The 12,933-nt window shown below is 42.6% G+C and overlaps 1 protein-coding gene and 1 pseudogene across 3 annotated transcripts in view; one reads left to right on the forward strand and one right to left on the reverse strand.

Annotated features, from left to right (window-relative positions):
* The window catches only part of LOC311149766 (agrin-like), a 403,861-nt gene that overhangs the window by 328,320 nt on the left and 62,608 nt on the right, over positions 1–12,933 (reverse strand). The gene's annotated exons all lie outside the window — the stretch shown is intronic.
* On the forward strand, positions 3,693–4,965 carry LOC311149768 (lysophosphatidic acid phosphatase type 6-like; annotated as a pseudogene). Its single transcript has one exon. The product of its transcript is annotated as a lysophosphatidic acid phosphatase type 6-like (transcript).

Below are 12,933 nucleotides of genomic sequence, written 5' to 3' on the forward strand. Positions count from 1 at the left end.
TTGAAAGACACTTTTTTTTAAACAGCTGGGCTAATCAAATTAGAAAAACATGGGAACTCTCAGAGTCAGGCCTGAAGTTTGTGAGGGACTCTGTAGTTACTCGCCATCTTCTGGACGGCCATGTCAACAGACCCTGCAGCTGCTACATTCATTTTGGACTTATAAATGAATGACATGTACCCATTGATTATTGAAGAATATAACTTAGAAATGCCTCATTAACTAAGTCCAACTGTTGTACCCCAAACAGAATCCCAAATAAAGCTTGTTTTACTCTGTTTGTAAACAAAATAAATGTAAACAAACACTGTACAGCATCAAAACATGTTTCAAACTAGAGTGGTTACATTTCTCCAGCCCCATCCCTTAGCCTTTTACCGTAACAGTGGCGGGAGACCACTTTGTTATTGTTTCAACTGCGGACTGCCCCTTTCATCTGCAGAGAGAGATGATAGGGGTTTGTTGGCAGTGGGAACCCAGGGTAAGTGTTTGCTTGGACAAGGCCAAGTTATTTGCTTAGCTCACAGTGGGACTCCATCAGTGGGGCCATAAATCAAACCACATGAGGAATAGGAGTCTGATGGGGTTTTAGACGGGTTCATCACCTTCAGTTGTGTTGTTGAAGACTGACTTTGGATCAGCTCTATCAAATCCTGAAAAGGCAGCGTCTAAGGACAAGGGAACATAACTGATTTTGATCCTGGTCTCAGCCTAGGGCCTTCACATACTGTAGGCTAGATGGTCGTTTTTATCTAAACTGTTCCCTTATTTACTAAGCCTGCCTGTGTCGCTGACTGAGGGCATATTGACTTGTATTTTACATCTCGAGACTTATGTACAGTCGTGGTCAAAAGTTTTGAGAATGGCACAAGTATTGGTCTTCAGTATCGCTGCTTCAGTGTTATGATGTATTTTTGTCAGATGTTACTATGGTATACTGTAGTATAATTACAAGCATTCCATAAGTGTCAAAGGCTTTTATTGACAATTACATTACGTTTATGCAAAGAGTAAATATTTGCAGTGTTGACCCTTTTTCAAGACCTCTGCAATCCGCCCTGGCAGGCTGTCAATTAACTTCTGGGCCACATCCTGACTGATGGCAGCCCATTCTTGCATAATCAATGCTTGGAGTTTGTCCGAATTTGTGGGTTTTTGTTTGTCCACCCGCCTCTTGAGGGTCGACCACAAGTTCTCAATGGGATTAAGGTCTGGGGAGTTTCCTGCCATGGACCCAAAATGTCGATGTTTTGTTCCCCGAGCCACTTAGTTATCACCTTTGCCTTATGGCAAGGTGCTTCATCATGCTGGAAAAGGCATTGGTCATCACCAAACTGTTCTTGGATGGTTGGGAGAAGTTGCTCTCGGAGGATGTGTTGGTACCATTCTTTATTCATGGCTGTGTTCTTAGGCAAAATTGTGAGGGAGCCCACTCCCTTGGCTGAGAAGCAACCCCACACATGAATGGTCTCAGGATGCTTTACTGTTGGCATGACACAGGACTGATGGTAGCGCTCACCTTGTCTTCTCCGGACAAGGTGTTTTCCGGATGCCCCAAACAATCGGAAAGGGGATTCATCAGAGAAAATGACTTTACCCCAGTCCTCAGCAGTCCAATCCCTGTACCTTTTGCAGAATATCAGTCTGTCCCTGATGTTTTTCCTGGAGAGAAGTGGCTTCTTTGCTGCCCTTCATGACACCAGGCCATCCTCCAAAAGTCTTAGCCTCACTGTGGGTGCAGATCCACTCACACCTGCCTGCTGCCATTCCTGAGCAAGCTCTGCACTGGTGGTGCCCCAATCCCGCAGCTGAATCAACATTAGGAGACGGTCCTGGCACTTGCTGGACTTTCTTGGGCGCCCTGACGCCTTCTTCACAACAATTGAACCTCTCTCCTTGAAGTTCTTGATGATCCGATAAATGGTTGATTTAGGTGCAGTTTTACTAGCAGCAATATCCTTGCCTGTGAAGCCCTTTTTGTGCAAAGCAATGATGACGGCACATGTTTCCTTGCAGGTAACCATGGTTAACAGAGGAAGCACAATGATTTCAAGCACCACCCTCCTTTTAAAGCTTCCAGTCTGTTATTCTAACTCAATCAGCATGACAGAGTGATCTCCAGCCTTGTCCTCATCAACACTCTCACCTGTGTTAACGAGAGAATCACTGACATGATGGCAGCTGGTCCTTTTGTGGCAGGGCTGAAATGCAGTGGAAATGTTTTTTTGGGATTAAGGTCCTTTTCATGGCAAAGATGGACTTTGCAATTAATTGCAATTCATCTGATCACTCTTCATGACATTCTGGAGTATATGCAAATTGCCATCATTCTCAAAACCTTTGACCACGACTGTACTTAGTTAAATGAATGGTAGTTAGTTCGTACTAAGATGGATAATTTCATTCTATTGGATAGGCACACACATTTAGTCAGGGCCATGCACAGACCTTTTGTGCTTAAACAAATAAAAAAGGGCACCCCACCCAAAAGAAATTTACGCAACAGTGGTCCCAGACTCACTGAGCAATTATTACAAGATGGGGGGAAAACAGCCCAATCTGATGATTCAAGTATTTTGCTAAACTATTTGGAACTGGAATAAATGCTGCACTTAGAAACAATGACCAACACAATTCCAGTCAATATAAAAGATTGTAAGAAGTACTGGAGCCTACCATTACTACAGTATATCCAGCCCAACTCCATTTGTTGCCACTATCATGTATCCAAGTGGTTTTCAACTTTTTGCCCACGACCCCCAAAAAGGAGTAGTACAAAACGTGCGACCCTCGAACATGCGCGCACAATCACTGCGCAAATGTAGCCTGTCATTAAAGCCATAAACAATGATGGATTTTCAAAACACAAGAAAGGCTACAGAAATAAACTGCTTTTTACACCTGCATTTGGAGATGAAGTCATTCATGCTAGCAGCCAATATCAACTACGGATATATCATGTCACTTCTCTGGAGTCCAGAGCAAGCTAAATCATACAGCCAACTTGTAGCGGGGTTACATTTTTGTCTGAACCGCATCATCACTTTGGAAGGCAGCCTGCCTGCAGAGTGCTCGTTGCCAGCCAGATAGCCCTGTTCTTCCTCACAAATATCATAATAAATTCGCCAGAATATCTTACATCTTCATCCCATCAATTTGAAAACAGTGCGATGTTACAGCTGCTTATCTTTAGACATATAACCAGTAGCCGTCCAAACTAGGCCTATCTGAAACATGAAAATGATCAAATCGCCAGGTAGACCAATGTTCGGGCAAAGATGAGTCAGTAGTAGATTGTGAAATTGTTAGATATTACTTGTTAGATATTACTGCACTGTTGGAGGTAGAAGCACAAGCATTTCGCTACACCCGCAATAACATCTGCTAAACACGTGTATGTGACAAACAAAATTTGATTTGAACTATATTTTATATGGATAATATAAACATAAGCCAGGCAAAACTGGAGGAAATTAAAAAAGTTATTTCCGGTCACTAATCTGGATATGTGCACCCGCCTTTGCACTTTAATACTGATGACAGGTCATTGGTCCATTCACTTTGAAAGCGTGGATCACACCAGAAATGACTACATATTCCAAAAAAAACACTTTGTCCTTAGCCAGGTATTGTGTTTTCAAAATAGACAGAGTTAGTCGATTACTTTTATTTGTTTAAAAAATTGTTAATAACTGTTCCAGAGGTAATTAAAATATAGTAACGTTAAGCATGAGGATGAGGAACCTCTGGACCAAAGCAGGTGTTCTGGGCTCGGTGTCCATGGCGTTTGGATCCATGCTCTGGTCTCATAAGAAGACAGAACCAACTCAGACGGATTCGGGTTCGGCCCCCGCATGCACGGAACCACCTTTTCCTTACGAGCTCAAACTCGTGCAAGTCCTGTTCCGCCACGGAGCGCGAACTCCGCTGAAGTCTATACCAGATGTCATGGAGCCCCAGTGGGTGCCTAACCTCCTGGAACCCCCAGCACACACACAGATCAACTATGTGGTGACAGACCTGGAAGGAGGTCCACGGCCCTCCTCAACGGTGAGCTGAGGAAGAGGTACATCCAAGCCACAGCCTTCCTCAACCCCACCTTCAGCCCTACAGAGGTTTATGTTTGTTCCACTAACAATGTGAGAACCATAGAGTCTGCCAAGTGCCTGGTGGCAGGGCTGTTCCATCAAAGCCAGAGTGACATGGTTCCCATTCTGACGACTGAGGCAGAGTCAGAGATCCTGTACCCTAACTACCACGGATGCAGACTGCTCCTCAGTGGTCATCGCTGGGCGGCATCATACACTCTGCCAGACATCGCTCCGGACCTGAGGAGCATCAAGAGTGCTCTGGGCATCGCTGCCCACCAACGGGTTGACTTCATCCTCATCAGGGACGAAATGATGGCGAGAGAGACCCACGGCCTACCCTGCCCACCAGTCCTGGACTCCTGAAGGAACACAGTGGAGCAGAGAGCTGTGGAGATGATCTACCACATCTACGAACCCAGCAAGAGGGAGAACCTGCAGCTGTGTGTGGGTCCCCTCCTGCATACCCTGATGGACAACATAGAAGACAAATTACAGGACACAACCTCAGAGCCCAACAGGAAGCTGTTCCTGTACTCTGCCCACGACACCACTCTGATAACCTGTCTCATGGCTCTGGGGATTTTTGACATGCGATGGCCACCGTACGCTGCAGACATCACCCTGGAGCTGCACCAGCACCGGCAGACCGAAGAGGCCTTCGTCAAAGTGTCATACATTGGCCAGGAGTTCAAGCAGGCCTTCTCCAACTACTCACTGACCTCTGAACTCTTCGAGTCACTCTGCAACCACACAGAGGGCGTGGCTGACCCCTGAGGCTTCTGCGACCCCCTCCTTACCTCTCACCTTTGACCCCCAGCTCTGCCCCATGCACTCTCACTGTTACCAGCCACCATGTTTACATCCCACCAGAGACCTCCACACTCCAGCCTAGCATTAGCCTATTACTAGCCAGTCTATTAAAACAGAGATTTTCAAAGGTGTTGTCTTAATGTTCATTGAAGGGAGGCCCACTGTCTCAGACTTTGAAAACGGCTATATTTACAGTACAAACAGTCTAAACGCACAAATGTAGCTTCACTGTCAAAGTGCATAACTGGCTTTGAACCACATCCTGTGTGTTACTGCTCCTACTGGTTAAGATGGAGACAGTTTTACTTATAGAGATCTCAATTATTGAAATAATCTGGTGATATAATCTGCCTAAAAAATAAGTATGTTACCAATTATATTCATATTCAGTATGGAAAATGTATGCACTCACTAACTGTAAGACGCTCTGGATAAGAGCGTCTGCTAAATGACTAAAATGTAAATGTAATTGTAAATGTAATTGGTCAACAATAAAGACGCACACCTTTTTTAGTTCTGAAGCATAGATGACAATTTAATAACGACTTGCAGGATTGTGGGTTCAGAACAACGACAAAACATGTATACAGAAAAAAAATAACATTGGGAGATTATACCTCCACCGAAAAGGGCATTTGAGACTGGAAGGGCAAAGGGGCATGTGCTCTGCACAGGTAGATTCCTATCTGTGCACATGCCTGCATTTAGTTCTCTGTTCTCAATGCACATTTCATCTGGCTATGGCAATCTATGGTTTGAACACGCATTATTTGACTTAGCCGTTAATAAATGTAATCAGTAGGCATATAGTTTGTATTGCGTCAGAGTAAGCTACACTTATCACACTAAGGGTGAAAAGCCCTTGATCTTTTTGAGACTCTGCTGTTAACGTAAACTGTCCATAAATTGTTTTATTATTATTTGTATAAATGTGCAAAAATGTCTAAGAAACTGTTTTTGCTTTGACATATATTGGGGTATTGTGTGTAGATCCTGAGTGGCGCAGCGGTCTAAGGCACTGCATCTCAGTGCTTGAGGCGTCACTACAGACCCCCTGGTTTGATTCCAGGCTGTATCACAACCGGCCTTAATTGGGAGTCACATAGGGCAGCGCACAATTGGCCCAGCGTCGTCTGGGTTTGGCTGGTGTAGGCCGTCATTGTAAATAAGAATTTGTTCTTAACTGACTTGCCTAGTTAAATAAAGGTTAAATAAAAATAAATACAATAAAAGATTGATGAGGGGAATTTCCATTTTAGAATAAGGTTGTAACGTAACAAAATGTGGAAAAATTCAAGGGTTTTAATACAAGTCAACTTTTGTTTGCTAGCAACCCAAGTATCTTGCAAGAAATGCATTTCACCATACTTTTACACGTGACATTGAAACTTGAAAGTAACAAAGCTGTTGCGGAGCTCTTCGACTGGTAAGCACATCTTTTCTTTGATTGCCTAAGTATTATTCTGTTTATTCCTAATCCGGATTTTAACACAATAAGCAGCCCTCATACTTCCAATGATACTCACACACAGTACAAAGTTCCCACTTTTGATTGTTGAGCGGAATTGTTATTTTATCAGGCTTTAGGTGGGGAGCTATGTTAAGTCAAGGCACTCTAAAACACTTAGAAAAAAAGGGGCTTCCTAGAACTATAAAGGTTTCTTTGGCTGTCCCCAAAAAACATTTTGGTTCCAGATATAACCTTTTCATGAGATTTGTCAAGGGTTCTTTGAGTGTTCCTCATTGGGTGAAAGTGTTCCACTTGGAATAAAAAAAAACTTTATTCTACAGAGACTGCTGAAGAACTGTTTTTGAACCCTTTTTTACTAAGAGTGTATACAGTAGTGCTGGGAATTGACAGGGACCTCATGATACGATATTATCACGATGCTTAGATGCCGATATATATGTATTGTGATTCTATATGTATCACAATTCATCACGATTCTATAGCCTATGAATAGCAATTCGATACTGTGATTTTATTGCGATTCGATGTTCCAAACATATTGCTCATTATATGTCTGCTGCGGAGTGACGAGAGCCATGAGAAAACGAGTTGATCAGTCATGGAATTAAAAGTGCTGATCACATGATGGTTCACCACTGCAAAAGAAGATTGAGGCTAAGCTATATAAGGAGAAATACCTGACGTTTGGCGCATGTACAGCCAACATACGCTAGCTAATGTTAACTACCTAGAAAAAAATCAATGGAGACACTTTCAGAGAATCGATACTTGGGAGTCATATCGTCAAAAATGTGTTTTCAAATTTTTTGAAACGCAAGAGAAAGGCCACAATATAATATTGCAGTTTAGGCGCAATTTGGATTTTGGCAGTGTGTTGCACAGTTTCATATTGATCCAGTGCAGCATTGCAATACTGGATTATTTTGTATCAAGTCTGCCCAAATGTGCCAAATTGGTCAAATGATACATATACATAATTATAGAGAACATATAAGCATGATATGGTAATACAAAATGTAAGTTTACACACTCCCATGAATGTCATACAGTGAGGGAAAAAAGTATTTGATCCCCTGCTGATTTTGTACATTTGCCCACTGACAAAGAAATTATCAGTCTATAATTCTAATAGAAGGTTTATTTGAACAGTGAGAGACAGAATAACAACAAAAAAATCCAGAAAAACGCATGTCAAAAATGTTATAAAATGATTTGCATTATAATGAGGGAAATAAGTATTTGACCCCCTCTCAATCAGAAAGATTTCTGGCTCCCAGGTGTCTTTTATACAGGTAACGAGCTGAGATTAGGAGCACACTCTTAAAGGGAGTGCTCCTAATCTCAGTTGTTACCTGTATAAAAGACACCTGTCCACAGAAGCAATCAATCAATCAGATTCCAAACTCTCCACCATGGCCAAGACCAAAGAGCTCTCCAAGGATTTCAGGGACAAGATTGTACACCTACACAAGGCTGGAATGGGCTACAAGACCATCGCCAAGCAGCTTGGTGAGAAGGTGACAACAGTTGGTGCGATTTATTCGCAAATGGAAGAAACACAAAAGAACTGTCAATCTCCCTCGGCCTGGGGCTCCATGCAAGATCTCACCTCGTGGAGTTGCAATGATCATGAGAACGGTGAGGAATCAGCCCAGAACTACACGGGAGGATCTTGTCCATGATCTCAAGGCAGCTGGGACCATAGTCCCCAAGAAAACAATTGGTAACACACTACGCCGTGAAGGACTAAAATCCTGCAGCGCCCGCAAGGTCCCCCTGCTCAAGAAAGCACATATACAAGCCCGTCTGAAGTTTGCCAATGAACATCTGAATGATTCAGAGGACAACTGGTTGAAAGTGTTGTGATCAGATGAGACCAAAAATTTAGCTCTTTGGCATCAACTCATCTCGCCGTGTTTGGAGGAGGAGGAATGCTGCCTATTACCCCAAGAACACCATCCCCACCGTCAAACATGGAGGTGGAAACATTATGCTTTGGGGGTGTTTTTCTGCTAAGTGGACAGGCCAACTTCACCGCATCAAAGGGACGATGGACGGGGCCATGTACCGTCAAATCTTGGGTGAGAACCTCCTTCCCTCAGCCAGGGCATTGAAAATGGGTCGTGGATGGGTATTCCAGCATGACAATGACCCAAAACACACGGCCAAGGCAACAAAGGAGTGGCTCAAGAAGAAGCACATTAAGGTTCTGGAGTGGCCTAGCCAGTCTCCAGACCTTAATCCCATAGAAAATCTGTGGAGGGAGCTTAAGGTTTGAGTTGCCAAACGTCAGGCTCGAAACCTTAATGACTTGGAGAAGATCTGCAAAGAGGAGTGGGCCAAAATCCCTCCTGAGATGTGTGCAAACCTGGTGGCCAACTACAAGAAACGTCTGACCTCTGTGATTGCTAACAAGGGTTTTGCCACCAAGTACTAAGTCATGTTTTGCATAGGGGTCAAATACTTATTTCCCTCATTAAAATGCAAATCAATTCATAACATTTTTGACATGCGTTTTTCTGGATTTTTTTGTTGTTATACTGTCTCTCAATGTTCAAATAAACCTACCATTAAAATTATAGACTGATCATGTCTTTGTCAGTGGGCAAACGTACAAAATCAGCAGGGGAGTGGCGTAGTGGTCTAAGGCACCGCATCGCAGTGCTAGCTGTGAAACTAAAGATCCTGGTTCGAATCCAGGCTCTGTCGTAGCCGGCCGCGACCGGGAGACCCCTGGGGTGGCGCACAATTGGCCCAGCGTCCAGGGGAAGGAATGGCCGACAGGGATGTAGCTCAGTTGGTAGAGCATGTTGTTTGCAACGCCAGGGTTTTGGGTTCGATTCCCACGGGGGGCCAGTATGAAAAATAAAGAAATTATGTATGCATTCACTAACTGTAAGTCGCTCTGGATAAGAGCGTCTGCTAAATGACTAAAATGTAGATATAAAATAATGTAATCCATTTTAGAATAAGGCTGTAACGTAACAAAATGTGGAAATAGTCAAGGGGTCTGAATACTTTCCGAATGCACTGTATATTTATTGTTGTATTTCTTATCAAGCAAAATAGTTACATTTATCACAATATTACTTTTTGTCTATATTGCTTAGCTTCTAGCACCTCCCCAAAAAATATTTGATTGTAATTTATTGCTAATTTATTGTTATCGCAAAAACAATATAACTTTTTTTCCATATCGCCCAGCTTTTGAAAGCGGGTTTACCAAAGATCTTTTAAAGACAATACTGTATACTAGGGAGTATCACAATATTATTTTTTACGATATTATATTGATTGTATGAATCCAAGTATCGATTCTCCAAAAAGTTGTATTCATTTATATTTTCTAGGTACTTAACATTAACTAGCGTAAGTCGGCTGTACATGCACCAAAACTCTGGTATTTATCCTTATATAGCTTGGCCTCAATCTTCTTTTGAAATGGTTAATGTTCTCAGCACTTTTAATTCCATAACTGATCAAAACTCATTTTCTCATGGCTCTCGTCACTCCGCAGCAGACATATAGTGAGCAATATGTTTGGAACATCGAATAGCAATAAAATCACAGTATCAAATTGCAATACATAGCCTATAGAATCGTGATAAATTGTGATGCATATAGAATCGCAATACATATCGTATCGGCATATAAGCATCGTGATAATATCGTATCTTGAGGTCCCTGGCAATTCCCAGCCCTACTGTATACACTCTTAGAAAAAAAGGGTTCAAAAACTGTTCTTCAGCAGTCTCTGTAGAATAACATTTTTTTGGTTCCAAGTAGAATGCTTTCACCCAATGAGGAACACTCAAAGAACCCTTGAAAAACCTTGATGAAAAGGTTATATTTGGAACAGAAATGGTTTCTCTACAGAGACAGTCAAATAAACCTTTATAGTTCTAGGTAGCCCCTTTTCTCTAAGAGTGTGTAAGAGTGCCTTGACTTAACATAGCTCCCCACCTAAAGCCTGATAAAACAACAATTCCACTCAACAATCAAAGTGGGAACTTTGTACTGTGTGTGAACATAATTGGAAGTATGAGGGCTGCGGATTGGGGCGGATCAATTAAAATGTTGTGCATACCAGCCGAAGAGCTCAGCAACAGCTTTGTTACTTTCAAATGTCAATGTCACGTGCACAAGTAGAGTGAAATGCATTTCTTGCAAGCTACTTGAGTTGCTAGCCAACAATAGTTGACTTGTGCTTCTCAATGGGCCATGGGTACATTTCATCACATTTCTTTAATATCGGTACACTAAATACACCACACAACTCATGGAGGAATATAAACAATTCTGGTTCACCTGAAATGGTCCAACACACTTCACTGACCAAATCTATTTTCCATCCAATTTTGCATTGCTCCGTCGCTTCTTGGGTATGTAGGCCACTCTTATTTACTTCCCAGCGCTGTCCTTGGACACACAAGTAGAATCACGGCTTCAAATGTGATTATGAATAATGATCAATGTATTAAGGCGAGGGCAGCGCTCTAAATGAAGTTGTTTCATTGGTAGCTCCCAAAGTTAAAAGGTTAGGAGCACAACAACATTTAGGAGCACTAATATATATATACACTGAACTAAAATATCAATGCAACATGCAACAATTTCAAAAAATGTATTGAGTTACAGTTCATAAGAAAATCAGTCAATTGAAATAAATACATTAGGCCCTAATCTATGGATTTCACATGACTGGGCAGGGGCACCCACTGGGGAGCCAGGCCCAGTCAGAATGAGTTTGTCCCCACCAAAGGGCTTTATTACAGACAGAAATATTCCTCAGTTTCATCAGCTGTCCGGGTGGCTAGTCTCAGACAATCCCGCAGGTGAAGAAGCCGGATGCGGAGGTCCTGGGCTAGGGTGGTTACATGTGGTCTGTGGTTGTGAGGCCGGTTGGACATACTGCTAAATTCTCTAACACGACATTGGGGGCAGCTTATGGTAGAGAAATGAACATTCAATTATCTGGCAACAGCTCTGGTTAGACATCTGTGGCATTGTGTTGTGTGACAAAACTGCACATTTTAGAGTGGCTTTTTATTGTCTCCAGCACAAGGTGCACCTGTGTAATGATCATGCTGTTTAATCAGTTTCATGATATGCCACATCTGTCAGGTGGATGGATTATCTTGGCAAAGGACAAATGCTCACTAACAGGGATGTAAACAAATTTGTGCACCAAATTTGAAAGAAATACGCTTTTGTCCGTATGGAAAATTTCTGGGATATTTTATTTCAGCTCATGAAACATGGGACCAACACATTACATGTTGCGTTTATATCTTTATTCAGTATACATTCGAACAAAGAACATCACATTTAGTGTTTCACCATTTACTGAGTATGGAAACAAATAGCAAAGGTGTCTCAGGCAGTATTTGAAGTATCTAAATATAGTAGGAAGGATTACTTTATCCTATCCCAGGTATTCCTTAAAGAGGTGGGGTTTCAAATGTCTCCGGAAGGTGACAGAACCACAGAACTTAACCAACCGAAGTAAAAAAAAAAAAAAAATACGGACTTTACGACACCTACCGAGACAAGGCTGCTTGAAAAGGCGTGTCTGTGGCTAAGGACTCCCTAAGGAACCATTTGACCCAGCCTCGTCCCCCTCTACCCCTCACCCTCCCCATAACCAGGTTTCCACAGCATTTCCAATAAAGCATTCCATTCTTCTTGCCTCTCCTCCTAACATCAAAATACAGTGCCGTTGTATCATCCATTGTGGTGCCTCGGCAGTGAGGAGCCCAATGTGCTTTTCTCTCTCTACTAAATGAGTAGTCGCTGTGATCTAATTACACTGGGGGGAAGATTAAGTCCTCTACATTTGCGTGCGTGACAGGCCCTATTCATCTGGGGAATAGAAAAGAAGCCCATGGCAATTCATGCCATCGCATCTCTTCCTGGACTTCCAATCGCTAAGCGCTAAACGTTAATTCTAGAATACATAGGTAATATAGGGAGTGGGAGGCCATCGACTGAACAGAGAGCCCTGAAGCATAAGGCTCAATTGATTCCCTCCGTCACCAGAAGAGAAAGGGATCGCAAGTCAATTCTCACAGCTGCATTCTCTTTGCTTCACACTGAAAGTCACCTTCAAGAGAAACAAATATTCCCTTATTAGGAACTTCTTCAAAGTGTTTCCTTGACTAACCACACCATTCTCCAGACCACCTAATGCTATTGAGCTTTCCCAAGATAGGCTATTGACATCTTTCAGAGCAGAGCACGCCCGGGAAACACACAATACTGACAGACTGGGTCAAAGGTCAAACAAGCCTCATACGTCAGTGAGATGGTAAGAAGGCTTACTGCATACAAACCTTGCGGATACGCATGCAACATGCACATCATACAACCACTGCAAATGCATTCCAGTGGCTGGTCCTGCACTGAAGAAACCCTTAACCTGCTCGAGCCAGCGCGCTGAAGAGTGCTTTGTTTTCTTCTTTATTTTACAACCAGTACCACACACACACTTACTGGAAGTTACAACCAGACTACTTTTTGTTCACACGGTTGCTAAGGTGCCGATGGAATAGCAGGAGAGGG

The sequence above is a fragment of the Coregonus lavaretus genome (assembly GCF_964263955.1).
Source record: "Coregonus lavaretus genome assembly, chromosome: 22".
NCBI classification, from domain to species: domain Eukaryota; kingdom Metazoa; phylum Chordata; class Actinopteri; order Salmoniformes; family Salmonidae; genus Coregonus; species Coregonus lavaretus.